The sequence below is a fragment of the Rhincodon typus genome, chromosome 27, assembly GCF_021869965.1.
Source record: "Rhincodon typus isolate 14 chromosome 27, sRhiTyp1.1, whole genome shotgun sequence".
Taxonomy (NCBI): domain Eukaryota; kingdom Metazoa; phylum Chordata; class Chondrichthyes; order Orectolobiformes; family Rhincodontidae; genus Rhincodon; species Rhincodon typus.
In genome coordinates this window covers 43,658,205-43,675,034 of record NC_063358.1, presented here as the reverse complement: position 1 = coordinate 43,675,034, position 16,830 = coordinate 43,658,205, and the positions used below count along the sequence as shown (strand labels likewise).

The 16,830-nt window shown below is 44.2% G+C and overlaps 1 protein-coding gene and 1 long non-coding RNA gene across 4 annotated transcripts in view; one reads left to right on the top strand and one right to left on the bottom strand.

Moving 5' to 3' along the window:
* Positions 1–16,830, bottom strand: part of LOC125486277 — a 44,268-nt gene that overhangs the window by 4,665 nt on the left and 22,773 nt on the right. The gene's annotated exons all lie outside the window — the stretch shown is intronic.
* LOC109915850 (KH domain-containing, RNA-binding, signal transduction-associated protein 1-like) overlaps positions 1–16,830 on the top strand; it is a 56,515-nt gene that overhangs the window by 27,685 nt on the left and 12,000 nt on the right. For all 3 annotated transcript variants that reach the window (XR_007264948.1, XR_007264950.1, XR_007264949.1), the window contains exon 10: positions 69–126. The gene's annotated coding sequence lies outside the window, so the exon portion shown is untranslated. The remainder of the gene's footprint in view (positions 1–68; positions 127–16,830) is intronic.

Here is a 16,830-nt window from a genome sequence, read left to right as displayed (position 1 = left end):
TTATCACTTTACTGTACACACACTTCAACTGGTCAGGGCTGAACAATTTTATTTTTCCCTTTTTGCAGGCACAGGGTAGTAACCCCTGCTGAAGTTTGTATCCTTAGAGCCGGGATGTCTTGTTGGGTATGTACGTGCAAATGCACACTGCTATTTCGTAAATGTCTCCCAGTTTTTCACTGGGTGTTGCATGGTGTCATGTTGATCAACAAATCTGGTGCTTTAAACTGATTGAAAAATGCCCTTTTCTCTATGAAAAGGTGTCTGTTTCAGGAAAAAGAAATGAAATAAGGATGACCTGTTCATGGGTATATTGGATGAGAGTCATGTAGGTAGCACCAAGATTTAATGAACTGGGACCTGACATCCTTGCAGATGCCAATGTTTCACAATGTGTTCAACACTCGTGCAAATGATCTCTCTGGCTTTAAAGTATTGGTTTAAGAAATCCAGTCCTGCTACACACTCTGGTTCAAGGATATAAACTGCAGCCTAGTTCTACCATGGAACCATATTCAAATTGGGTCTCACTGTCCAACCTGTGTAATATCAGTGCCGACTTGTTTTGTACTGCAGCAACGTTACTGATCGAGCTGGTCAGATCCTAAAGAAGATAGCTGCTAGACTAACACTGGCAGTGGTGAGGGAACCAACAAGAGGGAAAACTGCAGATGGATCTGTCCATGACTGTGTCAATAAGAGTCATCACTGCACAGTCCTCGTGGAGACAAAAGTCCCACCTTCACTTTGAGAATACCCTCCATCATGTTGTGTGGCACTATCGCCTTGCTAAATGGGACAGATTTAGAATAGATGTAGCAACTGAAGACTAGGTATCCCTGAGGCGCTGTGGGCCATCCGTGGCAGCGGAATTGTACTCTGAGACAATCTGCAACCTCATGGCCAGGCATAGACCCCACTCAACCATTATGATCAAGTCAGGGGATCCAGGAGCAACACCTTTATAGCTAAAAATGAGGTGTGAATGTGGTGAAGCTGCCAAACAGCATAACCAGCAAATGACAGCTAAATGATCCCACAACCCCGGATCAGATCTAAATTCTGCAGATCCTGTCGTGAATGGCAATGAAATAACTGACTGGAGGAGGCCACGCCACAGATATACCCATCCTTAATAAATGGAACAGCTCAGCACATCTGTGCAAAAGACAAGCATCCACAGCAGCCTTCAGCTAGAAGTGGCAAGTAGATGATCCATCTCTGCCTCCTCCAGTGGTCCCCAGCGTTACAGAAAGGTTACATTGGCCCTAAAACAGAAGTTGCTGGAAAATCTCAGCAGGTCTGGCAGCAGCTATGAAGAAAAGTCAGTTAACATTTTGGGTCCAGTTCTGCGGAACTCTGATTTTTTCTTCACAGCTGCTGCCAGACCTGCTGAGCTTTTTCAGCAACTTCAGTTTTCATTCCTGATTTACAGCATTCGCTGTTTTTTTTCGGGTTTTTACATTGGCCCTAGTCTTCAACCAGTTCAATTCTTGATGTGGTATTTAGCACTGAAGACTTTTTTGCTCCAGAACTTGCCATTCTCCTAACCCAGCTACTCGGGTACGGCCATATTATTGGAATCTACCTGACAATGTGAAAAATTGCCAGATATGTCCATTCTGCAAAGAGCAGGACAAATCCAAATTGGCCAATTACCTCTTCTTCAGTCAACTCTTAATCATCAGTAAAGTGATGGAAAGTGTCATCGAGTGCTGTCTAGCGGCTCAGTGACGCCCAGTTTGGGTCCTGCTACGGCTACTAAGCTCCTGATGTAATTACAGCCTTGGTTCAAATATACACAAAAGAGCTGAATTCCAGGGGTGAGGTGAGAGTGACAGCCACGTTCAATGGAGTATGATAATGAGGCACCCTAGCAAAACTTGAATCAGTGGATATTGGCGCAAATTTCTGGTTGGAATCATACCTGGCATCATGATGGTTGTTTTTTTCCTTCCTTCATTCACTGGGTGAGGGTGTTGCTGGCTATGCAGCATTTATTGTCCATCCCTAATTGCCCAGAGGGCGGTTAAGAATCAACCGCATTGTGGGTCTGGAGTCACATGTAGGCCAGACCAGGTAAGGATGGCAGTTTCCTTCCCTAAAGGACATTAGTGAACCAGATGGGTTTTTCCGACAAGCAACAATGGATTCATGGTCGTCATTAGACTCTTTAATTCCAGATATTTATTGAATTCAGATTCCACTATCTGCCATGGTGGGATTCGAACCCAGGTCCCCAGAATATTATATGGGTCTCTGATTAACAGTCCAGTGATAATACCACTAGGCCATCGCTTCCCCTGTGGTTATTGCAGATCAGTCATCTCAGCTGTGGGACGTCTTTGCAGCAGTTCCTCAGGCTAGTGTCCTAGGCCCAACCATCTTCAGTTGATTCATCAATGATTTTCCCTTCATAATAAGGTGAGAATTGAATGGGGTTTATTGTCACATGTACTCACATGAGTACATTGAAAAGTTTACAAGCCACCACTTGCGGTGCTGTCTCGGGTACACAGGTACCTAGGTACCGAATCTTAGTTACAAAGCAGAAAAATAAAGAAGACAAAGTTTTTAAAAAGTTAAACCTAACAGTCCTTCTTACTAAAAAGTAGAAAAGCAAACACTGTTAACAGTTCACCATGACAGTCCATAAGTGGTTAGCCTTGCTGAACTTGCTCCTCAATGGCCGTGGGCTACCTGTTACCATTTTTGGTGCCAGGAGCCCTGGATCACCTGATTCTTCCATTGCCGCTGCCCAAAAGAGTAGAAAGATGAAGGTGAAGATGAAAGAAAAAAGGAGAAAGAAGAATGCAGCTGACCTGCTGCTGTGTCGCAGACAGGCAGCAGGAGCCAGAGTGCTGCCTATCCTGCTGCTAGTTGTTTGCTGATGACTGAACAATGTTCAGCACATTTATAAGTCAGGTACTGAAGCAGTCCATATTCAAATACAACAAGATCTAAACAAGACCTTGGGCTGGCAAGTGCCATGTAACATTTATGCCACACAATTGCCATGTAGTGACCAACTCTGGTAAGAAACATTGTAATTGTCACCCCATGATATTCAATGGTGTTAGCGTCACAAAATCTCCTCACCCACATCAACATCCTTGAGGTTACCAATGACTAGAAACTAACAGGACTCACCACATTAACACTGGCTGCAATAGAAGGTCAGAGGCTAAGCATACTGTGGTGAGTATGACTCCTGACTCTCCAAAGCCTGTTCGTCATCTACAAGGCATAAGTCAGGGGTGTGATGAAATACTCCCCACTTGCCTGGAGGGTGGTGCTCCAACAACACCCGAGCAGCTTGATACCATCCAGGATAAAGCAGCCCACTTGATTAACTCCATATCTACTTGCTTCCCCCACTGACGTGTAGTAGCAGCAGTATGTGCCATCTACAAGATGCACTGCAGAAATTCATCAAAAATCCTGACACTGCAACTTCCAAACCCAGAACTACTTCCGTCTAGAAGACCAAGGGCAGTAGATACGTGGGAACACCACCACCACCACCTACCTGCAAGTTCTCCTCCAAGCCACTTACCATCCTGACTTGGAAATATATTGCCATTCCTTTACTGTTACTGATTAAAAATCCTGGAATTCCCTCCTTAAGAGCATTTTCGGTCAACATAGAGCATGTGGACAGCAGTGGTTCAAGAAGACCGCTCACCACCGCCGTCTCAAGCATAACTAGGGACAGGCAATAAAAAGTACTGGCTGGCCACTAATGTCTACGTCCCATGAGGGGGAATAAAACATCGTGGGAATTTAGCACTTACGATCTAAGGGGTTTTATTTTATGAATTAGATGCAATGCAGTAATCTGGATAATGGTTATGTTACTGAACTAGCATCTTGAGTTCAAATTCTACAGTAAAAAATTGTGAAATTGAATTCAGTAAGAAAAAAACTGGAATTAAGTCTAATGATGACCATGAAACCATTGTCAACTGTCAGGAAAAGAATCCATCTGGTTTACTAATGTCTTTTAGGGAAGGAAGCCTGTCCTCCTTAGCTGGTCTGATCTACACGTGACTCTAAACCTACATCAATGTTGTTGACTCAATTCCCCACTGGGTAATTAAGGATGGGCAATGAATGCTGACCTAGCCAGTGATGCATATGTCCTCTGAATGAATACAAGAACAAGTCTGATGGTTAGTGGGCTGGGCCCCACAAACAATGACCAAATCTTCTTGATTGTTGCAAAACTCAATTGATACCCGATTTAAACCAAATGTGACTCCCCAATTCCACATGATACGGTTTGCCTATAGACAGCATGAGATGGGCCTGAAACACTCTCTTGTCAGTGTTGTTTGCCAGTTTCCACAATTAATATATGATTTGTGCCCCTAAGGAGTGATGTAGTTTCTTCGATTGTCAGTGTTCCTTAAAAACTTCCAAACTTGTGTTTTACTTGTTTGATATTACTGTTTTAAAAAAAAAACATAAAATACCAGGAGCAAGATGTTACAGAAGGAGCAATCAGCCGCGTCCTGTTGGGTTTCTGGAGACTTCTTGGATGCGCAGGGATTCTGGTTTTCTGATTAAGTAGGATGCTGTAAATTTCAGAAGCCTCAGCATTTGATCTATTATGTACACTGAACCTATTCCACAAAAAAATGAGGCAAGAACTGCCTTTATAGAAGATATATCTTTAATTAACCCCATGGGAGCAGGACAGAATTTAAAATTTGCAGCAAATTGTACTGTGCTGGAAAGATTGCAGACTGCTATTGGTTAGAATGAGCTACATTATGTTCTGGTTAGAATCCTCTGCAGGCAGGAGATAGAGACTCCTATGAACTTAGATCTTTTGTTAAAATCAGTATAAAACTAGAATCACTGATAAATCTGTTGTATCTGGATCATGTTGGGTTCCTTGTGCAGCTGAATTTATTTGGTTGAAAGGTATTGCTTTCAAAATACACTAAACTTCAGTTCTTAAAGTTAATGCAGTAAGATCCGAGGAGGAGGTTATTATTCGAGAACTTTTCTTTTGCATTTCTGTTTGCAACAAAATATACAATACTTTCACGTTGCCTTTCTCCAATGTCTGGTAATGATAGATACTGTTGTGCAAAATTGACCAGGAATTTGAGATGTAGTGTCAGATGCTTCCCAGTCGCATTAGGATTTTGTCATTTTAATGCAGTGACAAACTATACAATCTGTTACCTTGTAACTCTACCTTTTTATGTAGAATATTTCAGTAGGTCATGGGGTTGTTTGAAACAAAAAAAATGGATGTTTTAAAAACACTTCCATGGTGCTTTCTTACACCTCAGTCCCATTCAACACTAAATATCTGTTTAGATTTTAAGTATTTTCCAGTTGTATAGCCTTCTTTTGCTTGCTGGAGCAGTTCTTCTATATTCTGCCCCCACCGGGGTGATCAGAGAAGGCTAAGGGGGAATGTGATGAGATGCATTAGATTGAAGGAGATATTTTCTATTCGCCCTGTTCAGATGTTGTTACGCACCACTGGAGCAGATGTGACTTGAACCCAAGCCTTCTGGCTCGGGCGGGGACATTACCACTGCTTCAAAAGAACCCTCATTAGATTTAAAGACATAGACAGGGTGGATAGGAAGCAGCTGTTGCCTATAGTTAAATAATAATGAGGGTGCATAATGTTGAGGTGAAAGCCAGGAGTTTTAGAGGGGACTTGAAACATTGTTTTTTCACCCAGAAGATGGGAATCTGGAATGCCCTCAGGGAAGTAGAGGTTGGAAACATCACAACCCCCAATGGATGATGACTTAATGTCAAATTATTCAAGGCTATGGGCCAAGTGCTAGAAAGTAGGAATAGTGTGTATCTGTTGACACGCTTTCAGTGAGTTTCGTCGGTGCTTATGACCTTTTCTTGACTCATGAGATGCGAGCATTGCTGGCTGGCCAGCATTTATTCCCTGTCCCTATTTGTCCTTTTGAGAAGGTGATGGCGGTGAGCTGCCTTTTTGAACTGCTGCAGTCTGTGTCCTGTGGGTAGATGCATAATACCCTGGGGGAGGGAATTCCAGGATTTAGACCCAATGACAGTGAAGGAATTTCCATGTATTTCCAAGTCAGGATGGTGAGTGGCTTGGAGGGTATCTGTTGCTCTAGATGGAAGTGGTCATGGCTTTGGAAGGTGCTGCCTCAGGATCTTTGAATTTCTGCAGTGCATCTTGCAGGTAGAACATACTGCCGCCACTGAACATCGGTGGCGGAGTGAGTAGATGCTTGTGGATGTGGCACCAAATAAGCGGGCTGCTTTGTCCTAGATGTTGTCAAGCTTTTTGTGTTGTTGGAGCTGTGCCCTCCAAGCATGTAGGGAGTATTCCATCATATTACTGACTGGTGAACAGGCTTTTGAGGAGTTACTCATCACAGTATTCTTGACCTCTGGTTTTTGTAGCCACTGTTTATTGGCGAGTCCATAAGACCATAAGATGTAGGTGCAGATTTAGGCCGCTTAGCCAATTGAATCTACTCCACCGTTTGTTTACTCCTGATATGTTTCTCAATCCAGTTCTCCGACCAGCTGGTAACCTTTGATTCCCTTATTAATTAAGAACCAATCCAAAACTGTCTTAAGTGCACTTAATTACCTGGTTCCGCAGGCTTCTGCGGCAGTGAGTTCCACAGAGTCACCGAATTCTGGCTAAAGAAATCCCTTCTCATCTCAATTCTGAAGTGTTGCCCTGCCAGTGAGGTTGTGTTCAGCTCCCAGTCTCTCTTGCTAGTGGAAACATCATCTACACTTCCAAAATATCCAGGCCACTTAGTATCCTGTACATTTCAATGAGATTCCCCCTCATTCCCACCACCACCACCCCCACCCCCCAAGCCAATTCTTCTAAACTCTATCAACTAGTGACCCGGAGTCTTTAACTGCTCCTCGTATGACAAGACCTTCATCCCTGGGATCATTCTTGTAAACCGCCTGTGAACCTATACAAGGACAGCACACTTCCTTTAGATATGGGGCCCAAAACTGCACTCAATATTTCAAATGCGGTCTGACCAGAACCTTACACAACCTCAGTACATCTTTAATCTTGTTTTTTAATCCTCTTTAAATGAATGCCATAATTCCATTTGCCTTCCTATCTGCTAACTGAACCTGCATGTTTACCTTGCGAGTTCTAGTTCAGGATTCTCCTAAGTCCCTTTTGCGCTTCACATTTCTGAAACCTTTCTCCATTTAGAAAATCGTAAATGTCTCTATTCTCTCTTTCAAAATGTATAACCTTGCACTTTGCCACGTTGTATTCTATCTGCCATGACTTTGCCCACTTGCCTATCGTGTCCAAGTCCTTCTGCAGCCTCCCTTATTTTTCGACAATACCTGTCTCTCCACCTATGTTTAGTCATCTGCAAACTTAGCAATAATGCCCTGAGTTCCTTCATCCAGATCACTGTATAATAATTGTAGTCCCAGTGCTGACCCCTAGTCATCGGCCATCGTTCTGAAAAAGACACTTCATCCCTATTCTCCGCCTACTGCAAGTAAGCCAGTCCTCCAGCCATGCCATACCATGACCCTACCACCATGGACTCTTACCTTGTTTCCAGCCTCCTGTGCAGCACCTCTTTTGGAAATCCAAATAGATCCTGTCCACTGGGTCTCCTTTGTCTAACTTGCTTTTCACCACCTCAAAGAATTCTAATAGATTTATCAGGCATGACCTCTCCTTGACAAAACTGTGCTGGCTCCGACCTATTCTGTTATGCACTTCCAAATACTCAGTGTCACCCTTAATAAAGGACCGCAAAATCTTGTCAATGACCAAGGTCAGGCTTACATGCCTATAGGTTCCTGTGTGCTGCCTCCCTCCCTTTAAATTGGCATGTTACACTACCCACCTTCCAGTGATTCCTGGAAGATCACCACTGTCTCTATAATCTCCTCAGCTATCTTCTTCAGAACAGTCCGAGTGATTTATCCACCTTCAGATCTTTGAGCTTCCCCAGCACCTTCTAATTCGTGATAGTCACTACATTCACTTCTGCTCCCGATTCTCTCGAAGTTCTGGTATGTTGCAGAGGCCTTCCACTGAAGGATGATGCAAAGTACCTATTCAGTTCTTCTGTTATACTACTACTCCAGCTTCATTTTCCACTCTTTCCTCACTCTGACCTTTTCAACACCGAAAAATATTCTTGCAATTTTGTTTTATATTATAACTAGCTTACTCTCGTTATCTCATCATCTCTCTCTCATTGCTTTTTGCATTATCCTGTACTAGTTGTTAAAGGCTTCTCAATCCTCTGGCCTCCCACTGATGTTCGTACATTGTGTGAATTTTCTTTCACTTTTATGCTATCCCTGACTTCCCTGGTCAGCCATGGTTGCTTCATCCTTCCCTTAGTATGTTTCTTCTACCTTGGGATGAATTTCTGCTGTGCCTTCCGAATTGCTCCACTGTCTTCCTTGTACCATGCTTGGCTTCCCTTTCAGTCACTGGCCAGCTTCTCCCTCACGTCTTTAGAACATAGAACATTATAGTGTAGTACAGGCCCTTCGGCCTTCAATGTTGCGCCGAACTGTGAAACCAATCTGAAGCCCATCTAACCTACACTATTCCATTATCATCCATATGTTTATCCAATGACCATTTAAATGCCCTTAAAGTTGGCGAGTCTACTATTTTTGCAGGTAGGGCATTCCACGCCCTTACTACTCTCTGAGTAAAGAACCTACCTCTGACATCTGTCCTATATCTATCACCCCTCAATTTAAAGCTATGTCCCCTCGTGCTAGCCATCACCATCCGAGGAAAAAGGCTCCCACTGTCCGCCCTATCTAATCCTCTGATCATCTTGTATGTCTCTATCAAGTCACCTCTTAACCTTCTTCTCTCTAACGAAAACAACCTCAAAACCCTCAGCCTTTCCTCATAAGACCTTCCCTCCATACCAGGCAACATCCTGGTAAATCTCCTCTGCACCCTTTCCAATGCTTCCACATCCTTCCTATAATGCGGTGACCAGAACTGTACGCAATACTCCAAGTGCGGCCGCACCAGAGTTTTGTACAGCTGCAACATGACCTCATGGCTCCGAAACTCAATCCCTCTACCAATAAAACCTAACACACCGTACGCCTTCTTAACAACCCTGTCAACCTGGGTGGCAACTTTCAGTGATCCGTGCACATGGACACCGAGATCTCTCTGCTCATCCACACTACCAAGAATCTTACCATTAGCCCAGTACTCTGTATTCCTGTTACTCCTTCCAAAGTGAATCACCTCACACTTTTCCGCATTAAACTCCATTTGCCACCTCTCAGCCCAGCTCTGTAGCTTATGTATGTCCCTCTGTAACCTGCAACATCCTTCCGCACTATCCACAACTCCACCGACTTTGGTGTCATCCGCAAATTTACTAACCCATCCTTCTATGCCCTCATCCAGGTCATTTATAAAAATGACAAACAGCAGTGGCCCCAAAACAGATCGTTGCGGTACACCACTAGTAACTGAACTCCAGGATGAACATTTCCCATCAACCACCACCCTCTGTCTTCTTACCACTAGCCAATTTCTGATCCAAACCGCTAAATCACCCTCAATCCCATGCGTCCGTATTTTCTGCAATAGCCTACCATGGGGAACCTTTATCAAACGCTTTACTGAAATCCATATACACCACATCAACCGCTTTACCCTCATCCACCTGTTTGGTCACTTTCTCAAAGAACTCAATAAGGTTTGTGAGGCGCGACCCTCACAAAACTGTGTTGACTATCCCTAATCAAATTATTCCTTTCTAGATGATTATAAATCCTATCTCTTATAATCCTTTCCAACACTTTACCCACAACTGAAGTAAGGCTGACTGGTCTATAATTACCAGGGTTGTCTCTACTCCCCTTCTTGAACAAGGGGACAACATTTGCTATCCTCCAGTCTTCTGGCACTATTCCTGTAGACAATGACGACATAAAGATCAAAGCCAAAGGCTCTGCAATCTCCTCTCTAGCTTCCCAGAGAATCCTAGGATAAATCCCATCCGGCCCAGGGGACTTATCTGTTTTTACACCTTCCAGAATTGCTAACACCTCCTCCTCATGAACCTCAATCCCGTCTAGTCTAATAGCCTGTATCTCAGTATTCTCCTCGACAACATTCTTTTTCCTGTGTGAATACTGACGAAAAATATTCATTTAGCGCCTCTCCTATCTCTTCAGACTCCACACACAACTTCCCACTACTCATTCTTTTATTCCTGACATACCTATAGAAAGCTTTAGGGTTTTCCTTGATCCTACCTGCCAAAGACTTCTCATGTCCCCTCCTGGCTCTTTAGCTCTCTCTTTAGGTCCTTCCTGGCTAACTTGTAACTCTCAAGCGCCCTAACTGAGCCTTCACGCCTTATCTTTACATAAGCCTCCTTCTTCCTCTTGACAAGAGATTCAACTTCTTTAGTAAACCACGGTTCCCTCGCTCGACCACTTCCTCCCTGCCGGACAGGTACATACTTATCAAGGACAAGCAGCAGCTGTTCCTTGAACAAGCTCCACATTTCAATTGTGCCCAGCCCCTGCAGTTTCCTTCCCCATCCTATGCATCCTAAATCTTGCCTAATCGCCTCATAATTGCCTTTTCCCCCAGCTATAACTCTTGCCCTGCGGTATATACCTATCCCTTTCCATCGCTAAAGTAAACGTAACCGAATTGTGGTCACTATCACCAAAGTGCTCACCTACCTCCAAATCTAACACCTGGCCTGGTTCATTACCCAGTACCAAATCCAATGTGGCCTCGCCTCTTGTTGGCCTATCTACATACTGTGTCAGGAAACCCTCCTGCACACATTGGACAAAAACTGACCCATCTAAAGTACTGGAACTTTAGCATTTCCAGTCAATATTTGGAAAGTTAAAGTCCCCCATAACAACTACCCTGTTACTTTCGCTCCTATCCAGGATCATCTTTGCAATCCTTTCCTCTACATCTCTGGAACTTTTCGGAGGCCTATAGAAAACTCCCAACAGGGTGACCTCTCCTTTCCTGTTTCTAACCTCGGCCCATACTACCTCAGTGGACGAGTCCTCATCAAGCGTCCTTTCTGCCACTGTAATACTGTCCTTGACTAACAATGCCACACCTCCCCCTCTTTTACCACCTTCCCTGATCTTACTGAAACATCTAAACTCCGGAACCTGCAACAACCATTCCTGTCCCTGCTCTATCCATGTCTCCGAAATGGCCACAACATTGAAGTCCCAGGTACCAACCCATGCTGCGAGTTCACCCACCTTATTCCGGATGCTCCTGGCATTGAAGTAGACACACTTCAAACCACCTTCCTGCCTGCCGGTGCACTCCTGCGACCTTGAAACCTTATTCATGACCTCACTACTCTCAATCTCCTGTATACTGGAGCTACAATTCAGGTTCCCATCCCCCTGCTGAATTAGTTTAAACCCTCCCGAAGCCCCCCCAGGATATTGGTACCCCTCTGGTTCAAGTGTAGACCATCCCGTTTGTAGAGGTCCCACCTACCCCAGAATGAGCCCCAATTATCCAGGTATCTGAATCCCTCCCTCCTGCACCATCCCTGTAGCCACGTGTTCAACTGCTCTCTCTCCCTATTCCTCGCTTCGCCAGCACGTGGCACGGGTAACAAACCAGAGATAACAACTGTTTGTTCTAGCTCTAAGCTTCCACCCTAGCTCCTTGAATTTCTGCCTTACATCCCCATCCCTTTTCCTACCTATGTTGTTGGTGCCTATGTGGACCACGACTTGGGGCTGCTCCCCCTCCCCCTTAAGGATCCCGAAAACATGATCCGAGACATCACGGACCCTGGGAGGCAACACACCAACCGCGAGTCTCTCTCGTTCCCACAGAATCTCCTATCTGTCCCCCTAACTATGGAGTCCCCAGTGACTAATGCTCTCCTCCTCTCCCCCCTTCCCTTCTGAGCAACAGGGCCAGACTCCAGTAAGTCGTCCCTCCCAACAGTATCCAAAACGGTATACCCGTTATTGAGGGGAACGGCCACAGGGGATCCCTGCACTGTCTGCCTGTTCCCTTTCCGTCCCCTGACTGTAACCCATCTACCTTTTTCCTGTACCTGAGGTGTGACTACCTCCCTGTAACTCCTCTCAATTACTCCCTCAGCCTCCCGAATGATCCGAAGTTCATCCAGCTCCAGCTCCAGTTCCCTAACGCGGTTTCAGAGGAGCTGGAGTTGGGTGCACTTCCCGCAGATGAAGTCAGTGGGGACACTAGTGGTGACCCTTACCTCCCACGTTCTGCAGGAGGAGCATGCAACTGCCCTAACATCCATTCCCACTGTTCTGAATTCCCAAATAGACTATTGGAAAAAAAAACTAGTAACCTTACCAAATCGTCTTTGTACCTTTACTCAATTGTCATACAGTTACATCTGATTCCAGCTTCTGCCTTTAGGGGTTCATAGAATCCCTAGAATGGGAAGAGGAGACAGTAAGAACTGCAGATGCTGGAAGCCTGAGTCTATAGGTGTGAGGCTGGAAAAGCACAGCAGATTGACGAAGGATTTTGACCTGAAACGTTGGCTTTCCTGCTCCTCGGATGCTGTCTGACCTGATGTGCTTTTCCAGCTTCACACCTATAGACCCCAGCAGTGGGGAAGCAGGCCATGCGGCCCATCAAGTCCGCACTGACCCTCTGAAGAGCATTCTACCTGGACCCAACTTCCATCCTATAACCCTGCATTTCCCATGGCTAATCCACCTGGCCTGCCCATCCCTGAACACTACTGGCAATTTAACATGATTTAGTTTCTTGACCTTAAGGTCCCTAATCAAGTCTGCCTCATTACACATCACCAGATCCAAAATTGCCTATTCCCTAGTGGGCTGCACCATAAGCTGCTCCAAAAAACCGTCTTCTGGGTATTCCACAAATTCCTTTTCTTGAAATCTGCTAACAGCATGGTTTTCCCAGTCCACCTGCATACTGAAGCCTCCATCCATGATTGTAATGGTGTTTTTCTTACATGCCTTTTCTAACTCCTGATTTATTTCCTTCCCCAGCCTTTGAGGTCTATACATAACTCGTCATGGTCTTTTTTCCTTTGCAGTTCTTCAACTCTACCCTTCTGAATCTTCTGACTCAATGTCACTTCTTACTATTGACTTAATTTCATTTCTTACTAACAAGGCAACCCCGCCCTCTCTGCCCATCTGTCTTTTTGATAAGATGTGAATCCATGGATATTTCATTCCCAGCCCTGATCCCCTTGCAGCCATATTTTATGATAACCAAAACAACATAGGCATCAATTTGATTCAGTGCTACAAGCTCATTTCTTGTTTCATATACTGCATGCATTTAAGTGCAACACCTTCAGTCCTGCGTTGACCCTGTCATAGTTGTCCCCTTATGTGCTGTGCCCGAAGTCAGATTCCTGACCCTTTCCATACTCTGTCCTATTACTTACTCTAGAAACTTTAACCTGTGCTGAACCCTCCCTCCATAACTTTGCATGCAACTGAAACCACACCTCCCATCCCCAAGCTGTTTAGTTTGAAGAACTATCGACAGCCCTTGTTATGCAATTTGTAAGGATTCTGGTCCCATATGATGCAGGTGAAGCCTGTCTCAATGGAACAGCTCCCTCCTTCCCTAATAATGATGCCAACGTCCTTTGAATTAGAACCAGTTCCTCCCACACCAATCTTTGATTTATTTCTTTAATCTTGTTCTTGTACTATTTTGCTTGTGGCTCAAGTAGTAATCCAGAGATTATTACCTTTTTTTGTTTCTGCTTTGTAATTTAGCCCCTAGCTGTTCATAGTTCCTCAGCAGAACCTCTTTCCTCATTCTGCCTATGTCGTTAGTACCTACATAGGCCACAACAACTGGATCTCTCCCTCCCACTCTGAATTCTCCTGCAGTCCAGGTGAGTGATCCTGAACCAGGGCAACGCAGCCTTCTAGACTCTCAATTCTGGCCACAGAGAACAGTATCTATTTCCCTGGCTATACTATCCCTGATTACAACTACAGCAAACGTTTTACTAACTGGCAAATATCAGACCAGGATTGTGCCTGTTATTCAAGCAGTCCACATAATTTAAAAACATGCAGTATGAAATAGAATTGCAATGCAGGGGTTATACACATAATTGTTACACTTTATTTACAGCATAAATCACTTAAACAATAATGCAACTTTGCTTTAAATAAAACTTATTAGTAGAGAGCCTTCTTTCTTGCACCCTCAACTGATTACTCGGACATTGTGATAAAAGTAGACTTGCGGTATTTCAGGTATATAATTTTTGCAGATTTATTGAGAGTGCTGGTTAAAACAATTGTTAAAACAATGGTTCCAAATGCTGTACATTTCTCTTTTCCCTCCCCACTTAAATGGTTCCCTGTATCACACTGCTATGGTTAGTTTTCTCACTCTCACTACAGCCCACGTTCTGCTTCGCATTGGATGCAAGAATCTCAAACTTATTAGACAAGCTCAAGGGCTGAAGCTCCTTCAACATGACCACCTGCATCTCTCTCTTTAATGATTTAGTTCTTAATTTAATTTTTAAATTCATTTTTTTTTAAATTTCCTATGGCCTTTTTAGTTTGTAGTTTTTTAGTTTGTAAAAATTTCCTCTTTATCATCTTTCTGAAATTTAGATAGCTACTAATTTGACTATCACCAACCAGTGAAATTGTGGTTTACTCATTATGTCACTCTGAGCTGGATCCCTGATGCTGTGCTTCAGTTATGCTGGGGTTTTAAATAAAGACTTACAAATTATGAGCCCCCAAAAAAAAGCAAGAAACACCTTGTTTGCCTCTGCCAAATTCCCACATTGCCATCAAATTCCTCAAACTATATAATCACTCAGGCTGTCTCTCACTCAGATGTCTCTTTGACAGCACAAGGCTTACTGATCATGTACTTTCAATGGACCTTACTTAAATGGAGCTGAGATGACTCTCACTTTTAATCCAGTTGAGTTTCTGATCAGTGGTGAACCTTCCCCTTCACCCCACCCCGAATGATGATGCTAGTGGGATATTCAATGGTGGCAACACTATTGAATGTCGAAGGGGCAGTGTTTAGTTTATCTCTTATTGCAGATAATCATTGGTCTAGCATTTGTGTGCCACAGATGTTTGTTGCCGCTTTCAGCCTAAAGCTTGATACTTTTGAAATCCTGTTGCATTTGAACATGGATTGCTTAAGTATCTGGGGAGTCACAAATGGTGATGAACATTGTGCAGTCAGCAGTGAACATCCCACTTCTGACCTTATGATGGGGGGAGCGTCATTAATGATGCAGCTGAAGATGGTTGGACCTAGGACACTACCCTGAGGAAATCTGAGATGACTGATCTCCAGCAGTCATAACTATCTTCCTGTGTGCCAGGCATGACTCGAACCAGTAGAGGATTTGCCCTCTGATTTCCCTTAATTGCAGTTTTGCTAGGGTTCCTTGATGCACCACTGAGTCAAATGTTGCTTTGATGTCAAAGGCTCACCTCACCCCTGGAATCCAGCTCTTTTGTCTGTGTTTGAACCAAGGCTGTAATGAGGTCAGGAGCTGAGTGGCCTTGGCAGAACCCAAACTAAATGCCAGTGAGCAGGTTATTGCTGAGTAGGTTCTGCTTGATAGCACTGTTGATGACCTTTTCCATCACTTTACTGATGATCGGGAGTAGTATGATGTAGCAGTAATTGTCTGGGTTCAATTCGTCCTGCTTTCTGTATACGGTAAATACCTGGGCCATTTTCCATGTCTGGTAGGTGCCAGTGTTGTAATTGTACTGGAACATCTTAGCTCAGGGAGTGGCATGTTCTGGAGCACTAGTCTTCGGTGCTATTGCTGCAATGTTTTCAGGGCCCATTACCTTCGCAGTATCCAGTGTTTCTAACTGTTTCTTGAAATCACATGGAGTTAATCAAATTGGCTGAAGACTGGTATCTGTCATGCTGGGACAACTGGAGGAAGCTGAGGGGGATCAGTCACTTGGCACTTCTTGCTAAGATTGCTGTGAATACTTGAGCCTTATCACTTGCACAGATGTGCTGAGATCTTCTGTTATTAAGAGTGAGCATATTTGTGGTGCCGTCTCCACTAGCCAGTTGTTTACAATTGGATGTGGCAGCATTGCAAGACTTGGATCTGATCCATTGGTTGTTTGATTGCTAAGTCCTGTCTGTCACTTGCTGCTTATGCTGTTTGGTAGCTTCACCAGGTTCATGCCTCATTATTAGCTATGCAGGTTTTGCTTCTGACATGCCCTCCTGCACTCTTCAAGAAGTCCCTGGATTGATGGTAATGATTGAGTGGGGCATGTGCCAGGTCATGAGGTTGCAAATTGTGTTGGAGAGTACAGTTCTGCTGTTGATGGCCCACACCACGTCGTGGCTGCCCAGTCTTGAGATGTTAGATCTGTTTGAAGTCTGTCCCGTTTAGCACAGTGATAGTGCTGCACAACATGATGGAGAGTGTGATGAAGGGAGGATGACGGTGGGGCTTCATCTCCACAAGGACTATGCAGTGATCATTCTTTACCAGCACTCCTGCACAGATGAAACTGCAGTTGGCAGATTGATAAAGATGAAGTCAAGTATGTTTTTAACTCTTGTTGGTTCCCTTTCCATCTGCCACAGACCCAGTCTATCAGCTAGTCCTTTAGGAACTGAGCAGCTCGAACAGTAGTGCTGCTGTCGAGCTAGTCTTGGTGATGGATATTAAAATCCCCACCCTGTTTTATACCCTCAGTGCTTCTTCCAAGCATTGTTCGACATGGAGTAATATTGATTCATCAGCCAAGGAATGACAGTACATGGTAATAAGCAGGAGATTT